General features: G+C 46.7%; 1 protein-coding gene across 1 annotated transcript in view; it reads right to left on the minus strand.

Annotated features, from left to right (window-relative positions):
- ARPC1B (actin related protein 2/3 complex subunit 1B) overlaps positions 1-14,166 on the minus strand; it is a 104,460-nt gene that overhangs the window by 81,303 nt on the left and 8,991 nt on the right. The gene's annotated exons all lie outside the window — the stretch shown is intronic.

Consider the following 14,166-nt stretch of genomic DNA (forward strand, 5'->3'; position numbering starts at 1 on the left):
AAAGCATACTTCAATCCTTTCATCATCACGGGTCTTTGGAGCTTTGTTGATCACAACAAAAATTTACCTTTACCTTTTGGAAAGTTGCATTGAAAAGTAATAATGTCCCCCGTCTTGGTCCCTTTCTGTAATAATGTCCCCCATCCCGACTCACACTCTGTTATAATGTCCCCAATTCTTGGCCCCTTTCTGGTATAAGGTCCTCCATCCTGTAAGAATGTCCTCCATCCTGGGCCCCACCCTGGTGTAATGTCCCCGATCCTGGTATAATGTCCCCCATCCTGGTATAATGACCCCAATCCTGGACACCTTCCTGCTATAATGTCCCCCATTCTGTCCCTTTTTATTATAATGCTCACTGTCCTAGGCCTCTTCCTGTTATAATGTCCTCCATCTTGGGCACCTTCCTGGTATAACGTCCCCTATCCTATAAGAATGTCCTTCATCCTGAGCCCTTTCCTGGTGTAATGTCCCCCATCATGGGCTCCAACCCTGGTGTAATGTCCCCCATCCTGGTATATGACCCCCATCCTGGGCCCATTCCTGCTATAATGTCCCCCAATCTGGACCCCTTCCTGCTATAATGTCCTCCATCCTGGGCCCCTTACTTGTATACTGTCCCCCATCTTGGACCCTTTCCTAGTATTATGTTCATTCTGACTCTCTTTTCCAACACATTAAAAAATAAACGATTCTTCTTATCTTTCTCCACTCCCACGACGTGCGGCATCCTCTTCTATAGCCTGCAGCTGACTTTGGCGTGCCAGCCATGGGCGGCGCATGACGTCACTGCTATGTGTCGCCCTTGACGGGCATGGCTATGTGGGGAATAGAGCTGGAATGACAGAGGCTTCAGGTCTACATCATCATTTGCATATCAATTCAAACACTGAGTCTCCGTAATGGAGGAATGGACTGGCCATATAAAGGTATTGCTGGACTTGTCTTTGAAAGAGGTACATGCACATATAGTTTGGGGGTGATGGTAGGAATCCCGCTGTCAGATTCCCTTTAAGTCATGTGGCTAACCATGTTTTCGTGCATGTGTAAAGAAGAGAAAAACTGCCAGGATGGTGGAAAGAGTATACACAGTAATTCCATCATCTTCATTCAATTGAATGGCTCCATTGAGCCTCTGCCAGGGTTTTGGGCAGAATACAGTTTTTTGGGGATTCTGACAGAAATCCTGATGTTGTGCTCAGCGTAGAGCACCTTATTGTTGTGAACCTAGCCTAATTCAACAGTTCAGCTTTACTGAACACAACGGTTGATACAGTATACAGTGGCTCACAAAGTGATCTAGTTACTGTCACTCAAAGGGAATCTGTCAGTAAGATGAGCCCTCCTAAGCCAGGGTATGGGTATGTAGGTCATAGGAAGCTGAATAATATGATACCTTGATATCTGCGATTCGATGTCTAATTCCAGAAAACCTCATGATTTTCTTAATATGTATGCTGATTCACGTAAGACATCGCATTGCAGATATCAAGGTATAATTGTATTCAGCTTCCTATGCCCTGCATGCCCATATAGACGGCTTAGGAGGGACGATCCTACTGACAGATTCCCTTTAACTGCTTAATGGTTTCATATTGGAAAAAAGGATTGACCTTGATAGTTCCAAAATAAACAACACCAAATAAACACAAAACTACTTAGGGAATACTCCTGCCCAGGTCTGTATCTTCACAAAGGCCACAGTCACACAATCACACAATGTCTCACATCACACTCTTAGACCCCCATTACTAGACACATTGCTAAGTGGCTCAGTGGTTAGCACTGTAACCTTGCAGTGCTGGAGTCCTAGTGTTCGAAGCCACCAAGGACAACATCTGCAAGAAGTTTGTATGTCCTCCCCGTGTTTGTGTAGATTTCCTCCCAAAGACATACTGATAGGGAATTTAGCTGGGGACAGCGATGATGATGTCTGTAGAGAGCTGTGAAACTAAGGGAGTAAAATGTAATTTTATGTAGATTTTCTGCACCAAGTACGCATGTGTTACATAAAGATTTTGTCACATGTTTTGTTAAGACTTTCACCCTATTAATCTAAAAATGTGTGAAGCAACAGAAAGCATAACTGACTTGACCAGTAGACACCTGAAGTGGCTGGGTTATGGAGCTGAATTGATGACTCCAAAATTAGCAGCACAGTACAGAAGCCGGTGTGATCAAATGATGATGTCCCATCTGTGAGATCAGTGTCATTCAGTGACCAACTAGCATCATGCAGCAAGGATGGGAGTATGGTGCTAGAGCATGGAGAGGTAACAACTCAACTGCCACTATTTGTAACCCCAAAATAAAAGAAAGAAAGGTATGTGCTAAATGCACCTATATGCAATGGTACTCACCGGACTGTTTAAAAATTGCTTCTTTTATTTCTTCATTAAAAACGACACGAGCTGGGGAATACGTGTTGCACCTTTCTTGACGACGGCCGTTTCACGCTAAAGAGTGCAGGTCATACCTGTTTGACTCGTCGAAGCGCTCTTTAGCGCGAAACGGCCGTCGTCAAGAAAGGTGCAACACGTATTCCCCAGCTCGTGTCGTTTTTAATGAAGAAATAAAAGAAGCAATTTTTAAACAGTCCGGTGAGTGCCTTCCACTTTTTGCTTTTGCTTTTCGCCAATCAAGCACATATATGCAAGTTTCCAAGATGTGGTTGATGTGAGCAAATCTAACAGTGAAAAATGGATCTGACACTCAAAAGGTACTGGTTATACCTGATTGATTAGTATATCTACACATATGGTAGCTGTCAGGTAGTGAAAGCCTACCGTATTAGATGGCTTTTCCCGTCACCGATGGCGTGTAAAGTCTCCTTTTCTTGCTCGTGGATAGTAGAGATGGCACACGGGATGATCCTTCCTGTGTTTGGAATTTAGATGAGCACCGGTGTCCGCAGCGTTCCGGCCGGTCGCACTTGCTAAGACACCGTGTGAAAAAAACCTGCCGCCGAGGGCACAAATGGCATCACTGGCTACAGGCCCGCATTTAGGGCATACCTTTCTTTATTTTGATATTACATTCCAGCATGCAGGCCGGCAGACCGTGCGTTTGTGTGTGCTGCTTTATACACCTAACTAGTGGCAGCGCTGGTTTTAATAACATTTTTCACTTCACTATGTGTAACCCGTGTCTCAAAAGGTTTGCTCCTCAAGAGCCCTATTTCTTAAAGGGACCCTGTCAGGTCTGATAACAGTTAATCTGCAGGTTAATAGCATTATGAAGCTACCCGGCCACAGTACTGAATGTGCGGCAGCAGGAACAAAATGAACTCTATTTCTACTGGGAGCCACCACCAAAGTGTCTCTGTAGATGGAAACTGTCACCATATTTTTGCTACTCCATCTAAAACCAGCATGCATGATGTTGGGGGAGAGACTCTGATTCCAGCTATCACTTAGTGGTTTGCTCGCTGTAGTCAGTGCATTCAACTGTATCAGCATCATAGATGCTGATACAGTTGTAAGCAATGATGGAGGAGAGAGCATCAAGTGACGTTCCCTCTCCCATCATTCCCCCTCTGACGCAGCGGGTGCAATGCTTTCACTTCATCGCACGCCACGGTGTTCCGGGCAGTGGAGCTGCTGAGATGTGCTGCAGAGACTGGAGTTAAGTATTTTTTTTTAATCAGTGAGTACATGGTGGCCATAATACTGGAGGACTGTGGGGCTACATTATACTCTATGGGGGGCCTGTATTATACTTTGAAGATGGCTGCATTATACTCTATGGGGGGGGCAGCATTATACTCTATGGGGGGGTTCATTATACTATATGGGGTGACTGCATTATACTCTATGAGGGGGGCTTCATTACACTCTGAGGGGGGCTTTATTATACTCTATAGGGGGGCTGCATTATACTCTATGGCATGGCTGCACTATGCTCTGAAGATGGCTGCATTATACTCTGAGGGGGCTTCATTATATTTTGTGGGGTGGCTGCATTATACTCTATGAGGCGAGCTTCATTATACTCTATGGGGGGGCTGCATTATTCTCTATGAGGAGTGCTGCATTATATTCTATGGAGTGGCTGTATTACACTCTATGAGGGGAGCTTCATTATACTCTATGGGGGGGCTGCATTATACTCTATAAGGGGAGCTTCATTATATTCTATGAGGGGGGCTGCATTATACTCTATCAGGGGGGCTGCATTATACTCTATGAGGGGGGCTGCATTATACTCTATGGGGTGACTGCATTATACTCTATAGGGGGCTGCATTATAGTCAATAGGATGGCTGCATTACACTCTATGAGGGGGGCTTCATTATAGCCTATGAGGGGGGCTGCATTATACTCTATGAGGGGGGCTGCATTATACTCTATGAGGGGGGCTGCATTATACTCTCTGAGGGGGGCTGCATTATACTCTATAGGATGGTAGCATTATACTCTATAGGATGGCTGCGTTATACTCTGAGGGGAGCTTCATTATGCTCTATGGGGGGGCTGCATTATACTCTATGAGGGGGGGGCTGCAGTATACTCTATGGAGTGGCTGAATTATACTCTGAGCGGAGCTTCATTATACTCTATGGGGTGGCTGCATTATACTCTATGAGGGGGCTGCATTATACTCTATCGAGGACTATGGGGAGTGCATTATACTACATGTACTATATGGAGCTGCATTATACTCTATCAAGGACTATAGGGTGTGCATTATACTATATGTACTATATCGGAGCTGCATTATACTGTATTGAGGACTATGGGAAATGCATTGTGCTATATGAAGGACTATGGGGTGCATTATACTATATTGAGGACTATAGGGAGTGCATTATACTATAGGGAAGATATGAGCTGTTCATTGTACTATATAGAGGACTATGGGGATTTTATTATACTATATGGAGGACTGTGGGGAGTGGATTATACTATATATAGGACTATGGGGAGTGCACTATACTATATGGAGGGCTATGGGACACATTATACTAAATGGAGGACTATGGGGCACATTATACTAAATGGAGGACTATGGGGTGTGCATTATACTATATGGAGGACTGTGGGGAGTGGATTATACTATATATAGGACTATGGGGTGTGCACTATACTATATGGAGGACTATGGGGCACATTATACTAAATGGAGGACTGTGGGGTATGCATTATACAATATGGAGGACTATGGGGCACATTATACTAAATGGAGGACTGTGGGGTATGCATTATACAATATGGAGGACTATGGGGTGCATTATACGATATGCAGGACAATGGGGCACATTATACTGTATAGAGGACTATGGGGAGTGCATTATATTATATGGAGGACTATGGAGTGTATTATACTAAACAAGCAAAATGCTGCTCATTCATCGAGTGATTGGATTGTTTATGGCGGAACAAAAATCCTTGTTCTCAGCAGCACATCGTCCGGGGAAAACTGCAGATGTGCTGCTGATAACCTGATACTGTATGGGGACAGATTGATCTATTAGTGATTGTTCTGTCCCCATCATTCTTCCTCAGCTGGTGTAAAGAGGACGGGAAACAAGCGTCGAACAACTTCAATATTGCCGATCACGCTTGTTTAACGACCTGAACTCAGCGCTTGTAAATACAACTGAAATGTTTCTGTGTGATGGTGCCATATGTGAGCATTTGGGCCCCACTTTAAACTTTTGTCCAGAGACCCACTTTGTCTAAAAGCGGTCCTGGCTGTAGTTTTGATAAAATCACAGTTCTCTGCTACAGAACTATCAATTCTCTGAAGGCTGAGCTCTGTATAACCCCGCCCACACCACTGATTACGCACAGAGTACACAGAAAGCTGCCAATCAGTGGTGGGGGCGGGGTTATATAGAGCTCATGAATATGGATGACTACATGGCACCAGGTTTACTAGTCCTCAAGGGATTAAAAAAAATCCATGTTTTATCAGCATATTCTAAAAAAACAACTACAGCAAGCAGCCCAGTAAGTGACACATTGCTGAAAGGAGGATCTATTTCTACATCATGCTTCTCTCAGATTAGGTGGCAAAAATCTGCTGATAGAAAAACACATGCTTAACCTCTTAACAACCAATGATGGGTATAGTGTAAGTCGTGTACCGGGAGTGTTCTTCAGGACACGGCGGAGCCATGGGCGAAAAAACCAACTCTTATACAGTTTGATCCCAAACGAACTATTTTACTTATATAAGTGTATATTTTCACCCAGACAAAACAAAAACATTTAAATATTATGCAAACATTAGTCAACAGCTGGAACCGCTGTGCTATACAGCGTGGCACCTGAACTATCTGTAGTTACTATCTTTTGTTATAGATTTCCCTTCTGTTTATAGAGGAACAGTCCGTTCTCAACTGTATCGAAAATACCCCAAAAAAGCTACGGTGATGTCCGTTTAACCATAAATATAGTCGTACGAAGTTGAATAACTGTCCAGTACTAAAATGCTGTGCAGAAACTTTCTCCTGTAACAAAATGGAGTTCAAGTATGGTCCGGAGTCCGTTGTGTACCGTGTCGGCACCTCAAAGTGGATTGGGATTTTCTTAGTTATTAAACCAGCATAAACCATGGCAGCAAATCTGAAAGTTTTGGACGCTGGTATTAACAACAAACGTTGTGTAAAGAAGTTAATATACCTAACTAACTAACTACAGGCTATATCTTAGCCTTGAATATTTTGGCGCCAAAATGTTATATTATGCGTGAACATTTACTCACTGCGGGGCCCTTTCAACAGATGAGCCCCGCAGTGAGTCTTTGGACAGAGTTTCTGACAGGAATTTCCTCAATCTTGGACAGGTTCAGGTCGTGAGCAAGCTCAGCTCCAATATGACCTTTCTCTGCTGTCAATGGGGTGTTCTCACAAGCAGATGCTGCTGAATTCCCTTCCAGCGCGTCCTCTTCTGTTTAGGACATATTCCAGACTACCCCCAAGATGGCCACTCCACTTATTCCTGTCACGTACTTTTCAACTGTCCACTGGAAATTCCCCTGAGCACAGTAACTAAGCCCATTCCACACTGGAGCTAACCAATCACCAATTGTCTCCGTTGGTTCATGGGCAAACTTCATACTTCACTTTACTGCAGTCACTACTAGTGATGAGCGAGCATGTTCGCTACTGCTCGGTGCTCGTCCGAGCATCTAACTGCTCGACATGCTCGGCGCCGGCTCAGTAATTCCGGGGTTGCTTGGCGGGAGCTCGGGTCTCCTCCCTGCAAGTTTGACGCTCTTTAGAGAGCCAATGAACATGCAGGGATTGCCTGCCACTCACTGTAATGCTGTAGCCATGTTGGTTGTGGCATTACAGTGATTAGCTGCCCGCACAGCGTAATCAGGTCTATAACAGACCTGGCGCCGCCATGCTCGTCACAGTCACTCCAGAATCAGACAGTGTAGGGAGAACTGCTGCTGATCTAGGGAGAGATTTGCTTGTTTCTAGTTAGTGTAGGTGTACAGACTATATTAGAGACACATATCCATCTCAACAAACAGTCCTTCTGAGGACTAATCCATCTGCAGAGATATCAGGCAGGCAGTGTATATAGGCAGGCAGGCAGGGTATATAGCAGATTGCAGTGCATAAAGCACAAGAAGCTCCATTCCAGTTATGCCTTCTGCTTCTGTTAGATATTTCTAGACAAAGGCCCAGGTCTCAGGGGCCAGGAATAATTTTTTGGAGATCTTAATCCTCATTATTTGCTTAAAAAGCAATCCAGAGAACACAGTTTTTCTGTGCCATTTGCTTGTTGGCACTGCAGAATACAGCCAGGACCTTTCCATATTACAGTGTTAAAAATCCAGCTATGTAAACTGTGTTTTCTCCGTCACACAGGTCACATATACGTTTTCAGAAAATACTGCCATTTCTGGCCTCCATTAAAAATTTGTTGCAGTGTGTCAGTGAAGCTATTGACACCAGATTGCTGTTCAAAATAGTTACCTACAGGCCAGGTATTTAAAACTGTGTTCTGTCCGTCACACGGATCACATATACGTTTTCAGAAAATACTGCCATTTCTGGCCTCCATTAAATTTTTTTTTCAGTGTTCAGCAAAGTTTTTCACACTGATTTGCTGTTCAAAATAGTTACCTACAGGCCAGGTATTTAAAACTGTGTTTTCTCCGTCACACGAATGACATATACGTTTTCAGAAAATACTGCCATTTCTGGCCTCCATTAAAAAAATGTTTTCAGTGTGTCAGCAAAGTTTTTGACACCGGTTTGCTGTTCAAAATAGTTACCTACAGGCCAGGTATTTAAAACTGTGGTTTGTCCATCACACGGATCACATATAAGTTCGCTCCAAATTCAGTCATTTGTTGTGAGTGTGGAAGATATTGTCCTCCATTTAAAATGGGCAAGGCACGTGGCAAGGGACGGGGAACTGGACTTGATGGTGATGATGGTGTATGCAGAGGCTGAGGCCGTGGGCAAGCTGAAATTGTGCCACAACAAACACCCATATCTTCTCGCTTGACCTTCCTGTCCCAATTAATAGGGGACCGCAGAACAGCATTGAACACAGAGCAGTGTCAAAAGGTTATTGGTTGGATAGCAGATAATGCTTCCAGTCACTTAGCCAACACCACCACCACCACCTTGTCTTCCACACGGTCAAGTCTCAGTAGCTGTGAGTCTGGATTGCATATTCCTCACCCTGATCCTCCTTCCTCCCACCATGCCGAGTGCCCAGAGACAACTGATCCCACACTTGGACACTCCGAAGAGCTGTTCACTTTCCGATTTATAGATTCGGGCAAGCGGGGCAAGAGGAGATCGTATGTAGCAATGTCCAAATATTTGAGCAGCCACAGTCACACGAAGGCGATGGTGGGAAAGTGTCACAAGAGGTGGACGATGATGAGACACAATTGCCAGAAAGTCAGGAGCAGGACGAGAGTGCGGAAGTGGAAGACGAGGTGGTGGATGATATAGTAACTGACCCAACCTGGCAGAAGGACATGCAGAGCGAGGACAGCAGCACACAGGGGGAGGGAAGCAGAGCACCCCAACAGGCACGAAGAAGCAGTGTGGTGGCCACAGAAAGAAGGCAGGCAATCGTTCACCGTAACACTAACACGATGGAAGTTGCCAGTACAACTGTTAGGTCTTCCCGAGTCTGGTTGTTTTTTAAAGACTCTGCCGATAACCCCAAAAAGGCCATTTGCACCACCTGCCAGGCCAGCATCAGCAGGGGTGGCAAAACGACCAGCCTGACCACCACCAGCATGATCAGGCACATGGCAGCAAAGCACCCAACTTTGTGGGCCGAACCCCAGGGTCCAGGAACAGTGTCTGCGGGTGGCATCATTGCTTCTTCCGCTGTTATGCATGCAAGCCAATCCCCTGTCCATGGTGCATGCAAAGATGCCTCCTGCCCTGCACCTGTCGTTGCACACTCTTAAGTAGCAGCATCAGGAAGCACGTCCACGTCCTTGTCCCAGCGCAGCTTTCAGTTGTCCATACCCCAGTCCTTGGAACCCATATTTCACGACTGTTTATGTTCGAAATGTTGCCTTTTAGGCTCGTGGAGATGGAAGCATTCCGCAACCTGATGGCGGTGGCCGTCCCTTGGTACTCGGTCCCCAGCTGCCACTATTTCTCCCGGTGTGCCGTCCCTGCATTACACAAGCACGTGTCCCAAAACATTAGCCGTGCCCTCAACAACGCAGTTACCGGGAAAGTCCACCTAACCACGGACACGTGGACAAGTGCTTGTGGGCAGGGACTGTACATCACGCTGACGGCACACTGAGTTAACATGGTGGAAACCGGGACCCAGTCGGACCTTGGGACGGAACACATCCTCCCGACGCCGAGGATTGCAAGCCCTAGGTCAATCAGGGTTGTCCCCACAGTCTACAGCTCCTGCACCTCATGCTCCTCAGCCTCCTCCTCTTCAGCCTCCATCTCTGAAATGACCACATCAGTCACATGCTGGAAACACTGCAGCACTGCCTCGGCCAAGCGGCAACAGGCTGCGCTGAAGCTAATATATTTAGGTGAAAAACCGCACAATGCTGAAGTGTTGTGGACAGCTCTGAAAAAGCAGGCAGATCGGTGGCTCACACCGCTGAACCTACAGCCAGGCATGGTCATGTGTGACAATGGCCGGAACCTGGTGGCGGCTCTGAGGCGAGGTGAGCTCACACATGTACCATGCCTGGCCCATGTGCTTAACCTCGTGGTTCATCGGTTTCTCAAATCCTACCCGGAGCTGCCGGATCTGCTTGTTAAAGTACGCCGCCTGTGTGCAGGCGTTGGGAAGGATTTGTGAGCAGAAGATGGCAGTTCTTGAGTACCAGCATCAAAAAGGCCGTCGGTATTCAGTTCAGACTCCACACATAAGACTTCAGGAGTGGACATGGATGTCAGACATATGTACCATCTTTCAAAACTGTGAAGACTCCACCAATATGGTGAGCGGTGATGATGCCATAATTAGCGTCCCCATCCCGCTTCTCTATCTTCTGAAATGCTCTCTGCTCACAATCAAAGAGGATGCATTGCAGGTGGAGCACGATGAGATGGAGCAAGGAACCATACAGGGTGATTACACACAGCCCAGCCTCATCTCATCCCAACATGGATTGGGTGACAATGAGGAAGAGGAGGAGGAGGAAGAACAGGAGCTAGTTTCATGCGCTATAGACGGTACTACCTGCCCTGCACAACTGTCATACCGTCTGTTCAGCGTGGATGGCCAGAGGACAGAGAGGAGGAGGAGAGCATGGTCAGTCATCCTCTTGGTGAGGACACAGAAGTCTTGCCTGTTAGCAGTCTGGCACGCATGGCTTAGTTTATGTTACGCTACCTTTCCCATGACCCTCGCATTCACAAAATTTTGTGTGACAGTCATTACTGGTTGGTGACACTTCTAGACCCATGCTACAAGGAGAACTTTATATCTCCTATTCCTGAGGCGGATAGTGTACAAAAATGGGGCAGTACCAGAAGGCCCTTGTTGCGGAACTATTAAAAAAATTCCCATCTGAAAACGCTGGCGGCAGAGGTCACAGTTCGTTGGACAACCAAGGAGTACAGGCGAGAGAGACACAAATGCAATCCAGCAGAGGCAGGGGAACACTGTCAAAGTTCTGGAACAGTTTTCTCAGACTCTCCCATCGCACAGGCCCTGAGGTGCGGGGTACTCTCACAAGGAGTGCAAAGTTTGGGAAGATGCTGAGAAGCTACCTTGCCGACCGTACCAACGTCCTCAGTGATTCCTCTGTGCCTTTTAATTATTGGGTATCCAAGCTGGATATGTGGAATAAACTGCCTCTCTATGCCTTGGAGGTACTGGGCTGCCCTGCCGCTAGAGTTTTATCAGAGCGGGTTTTTAATGCCGCTGGTGGAATTATAACTAATTAGCGCATCCGCCTGTCAACTGAAAATGCTGACAGGCTGACTCTTATAAAAATAAACAAGGGCAGGATTGGGCCAGACTTCTCAACACCACCGAATGATAGCAGCGTAACATAAACTCAAATCCAGTGTCTTTTTTTGGGAGGTGTATTCCCATGCACCTTTTCACACCCACACATGGGTATACGCGTCCTGATTTTGGCTATTTGCTCTTGTCCTCCTCCTTCTCCTCATCCTCATCCTCCACCACCATATCACCAGGGTGACCGTGGTCCGTGATGCAACACCCACATAATTTTTTTAAAGGGTGTTTATGATGCCCGTAAAAAAAAAAGTTATACAGTATGTTCATGTATCCCCCCCAGGGGTAAATGTTTGCCAGCCCATACACTTAGTGCATGGGCATTCCAAGTATAGGAGACCCGCTCCTTTCTAATAGGAACATTTTTTTATGAGGCCCTCTAAGTCTCTTCCAAGGGGCATTGGAGTGCCTCCCAATTTTTGGCAGCCCTTGCATTCACTGCATAGGCCAACACTATGGGAGACCCTCTCATTTCTAATAGGAATTTGTCGTTACTCTGGCCCTGCTCTATGTGTCTTTAAATTCTTAGTGGGGTTTTTCCTAAATTTGGTCAGCCATTGGACTCACTGCATACCCTATAACTGTATAGCAGACCCTCTCCTTTCTAATGGGAACATGTCGTACTTGTTACTGTGGCCCTGCTCTATGTGTCTTTAAATTCTTAGTGGGTTTTTTTCTAAAATTGGTCAGCCGTTGGACTCACTGCATACCCTATAACTGTATAGCAGACTCTCTCCTTTCTAATGGGAATTTGTCATTACTGTGGCCCTGCTCTATGTGTCCTTAAATTCTTAGTGGGGTTTTTCCCAAACTTTGGCAGCCCTTGCAGTCACAGCATGGGCATTACCACTATAGGAGACCCGCTCCTTTATAATGGAAACATTTTTTTTTACTGAGACCCTCCTCTATGTCTCTTCAAAGGGGTATTGGGTTGCGTCCAAATTTTTGGCAGTGACTCGCCCTCCCTGAGCCTTGGGGTTACTCAGAGCCGGGTCGGTGTAGGTGTTACAGGGGATGCAGTCGTGGCTTGGACCCGTTCCGTGCCCAGGGCTGTCGCATAAAAATTATTGGGCTTTCAAGTGAGAGTGGTATTTCGACTACGCCACCTGCGGTTTCCGGTGATGGACACCAGCGCTGCTTCAGTCCACTGAGACTGGTGTTAGGGGCAGCTAAGATGGGACAGCTCCCCGCAGGCGGAGCAGGCCTCGGGGCAGTGTGAGGAGGAATGGTGGGTGCAGTGCCGCGCAGGAAATAACAGGCTGAGGCGGTGTGTGAAGTCATCCGGGTCTTTAGTCACTTTCAGATGAACTTTCAGCCGCAAAGCTTCTCTCTGCTACACACGGCGTACTGCGGCCACCGGGAAGGGGGTTCAGCACTTTCCAGGTAGATCAGGAGCACCTGTCGAGACCCCTCTGGTGTGTGTTCCTCTCCTTGGTGAGCTCTCCCTCTAAGTCTTCTCCTAACTGTGTGTGGTACGAACGTGTTGTAAGGCCGGGTCCCACTGGATAAACGCAGTGTAAGAGATACAGGTGGCGTAAGCCGCTCTGTCCGTATCCCTTTGGGATCCACTAAGCCTCCGGGCTTTTCTGACTGAGACGTGAAGTAACAAAGTCAGATATCGGGGGCCGGTCACCCCTTTTGCAGCAGGAATCCCTCTGACTAGGCCAGAGTAAAGAATACAGGTGGCGACTCCGCTCCGTCCGTATCCCCCTGGGATCCTTTTGCCTGTGGAGCCTATCTCCTCCGTTCCCCTCCAGGGCCTTCTTAGGTCAGGACCTTGACCGGGTAGAGACAGTGGTTAACTCTGACCCGCTCCTCGTCTCAAGGCCAGAGTACAAGGACCGTGTATCTTCAGTCAGCTGCAGACTTTTGCTGGACTCTGGCAGAAGACCACAATCACAGACGGAGACCACAATCAAAGACGAAGACCACAATCAAAGGCCTTGAACTTAAGATGGCTGTAGATTAAATATGAATGAATGTGTTTCCTAAAAGTGTGTCCTCCACCCTCACCCACTACATGGTTCCCCCTATCTTTGGTTCCTCCCATCTCCTCTATCCCGGGCCGGGGCAGCACCCTGGTGCATTTAGGCCCCCTTCAGGACAGGAGTGGTGTAGTGTTGAATGGTGAAGTGGGGTCCTGAGAGATGCTCCATCCTTACCTGGAAGAGGAGATACCACACCTCTATCTGAGGTGCAGTACCCCTGTGGCGACTGAACCCTCAGGGGCGCCACAGCAGCCCTTGCAGTCACTGCATATGCAATAACAGTATAGGAGACCCACTTGTTAATAATGGGAACAACAAAGCATAGCCAGATGATGGCTCTCTAACAATAGCGAGGGCCGACTGCTGGCCTTTTAAGAATAGTAAGGGCCGTCTGATGGCCCTATGAAAATAGGCTTTATGATTTTCAGAGTCCCTCCATCATAAATAAAACAGGATGTGTCTGATGATGTGTCACACACCACTATCCAGATAAGGTTGTAAAATGTTAAAATGACATTTCCCGGTGAATGCATTTGTCTTAAAATGCTTTTGATCTTTCTTTAGTATAAAAAACAGCGTCACAAATTTAACCTCAATGTAATCACATTGTTCAGCTCCCGCACCTCCTCCTCCATCTCTGAACTGACCACATCAGTCACAAGCTGACAGCACTGCAGCACTGCCTTGGCCAAGCAGCAACAGGCTGTGCTGAAGATAACATGCTTAATGCTTAGGTG

This window comes from Phyllobates terribilis, unplaced genomic scaffold (assembly GCF_046119375.1).
Source record: "Phyllobates terribilis strain yellow unplaced genomic scaffold, ASM4611937v1 Scaffold_9__5_contigs__length_417890890, whole genome shotgun sequence".
NCBI classification, from domain to species: Eukaryota; Metazoa; Chordata; class Amphibia; order Anura; family Dendrobatidae; genus Phyllobates; species Phyllobates terribilis.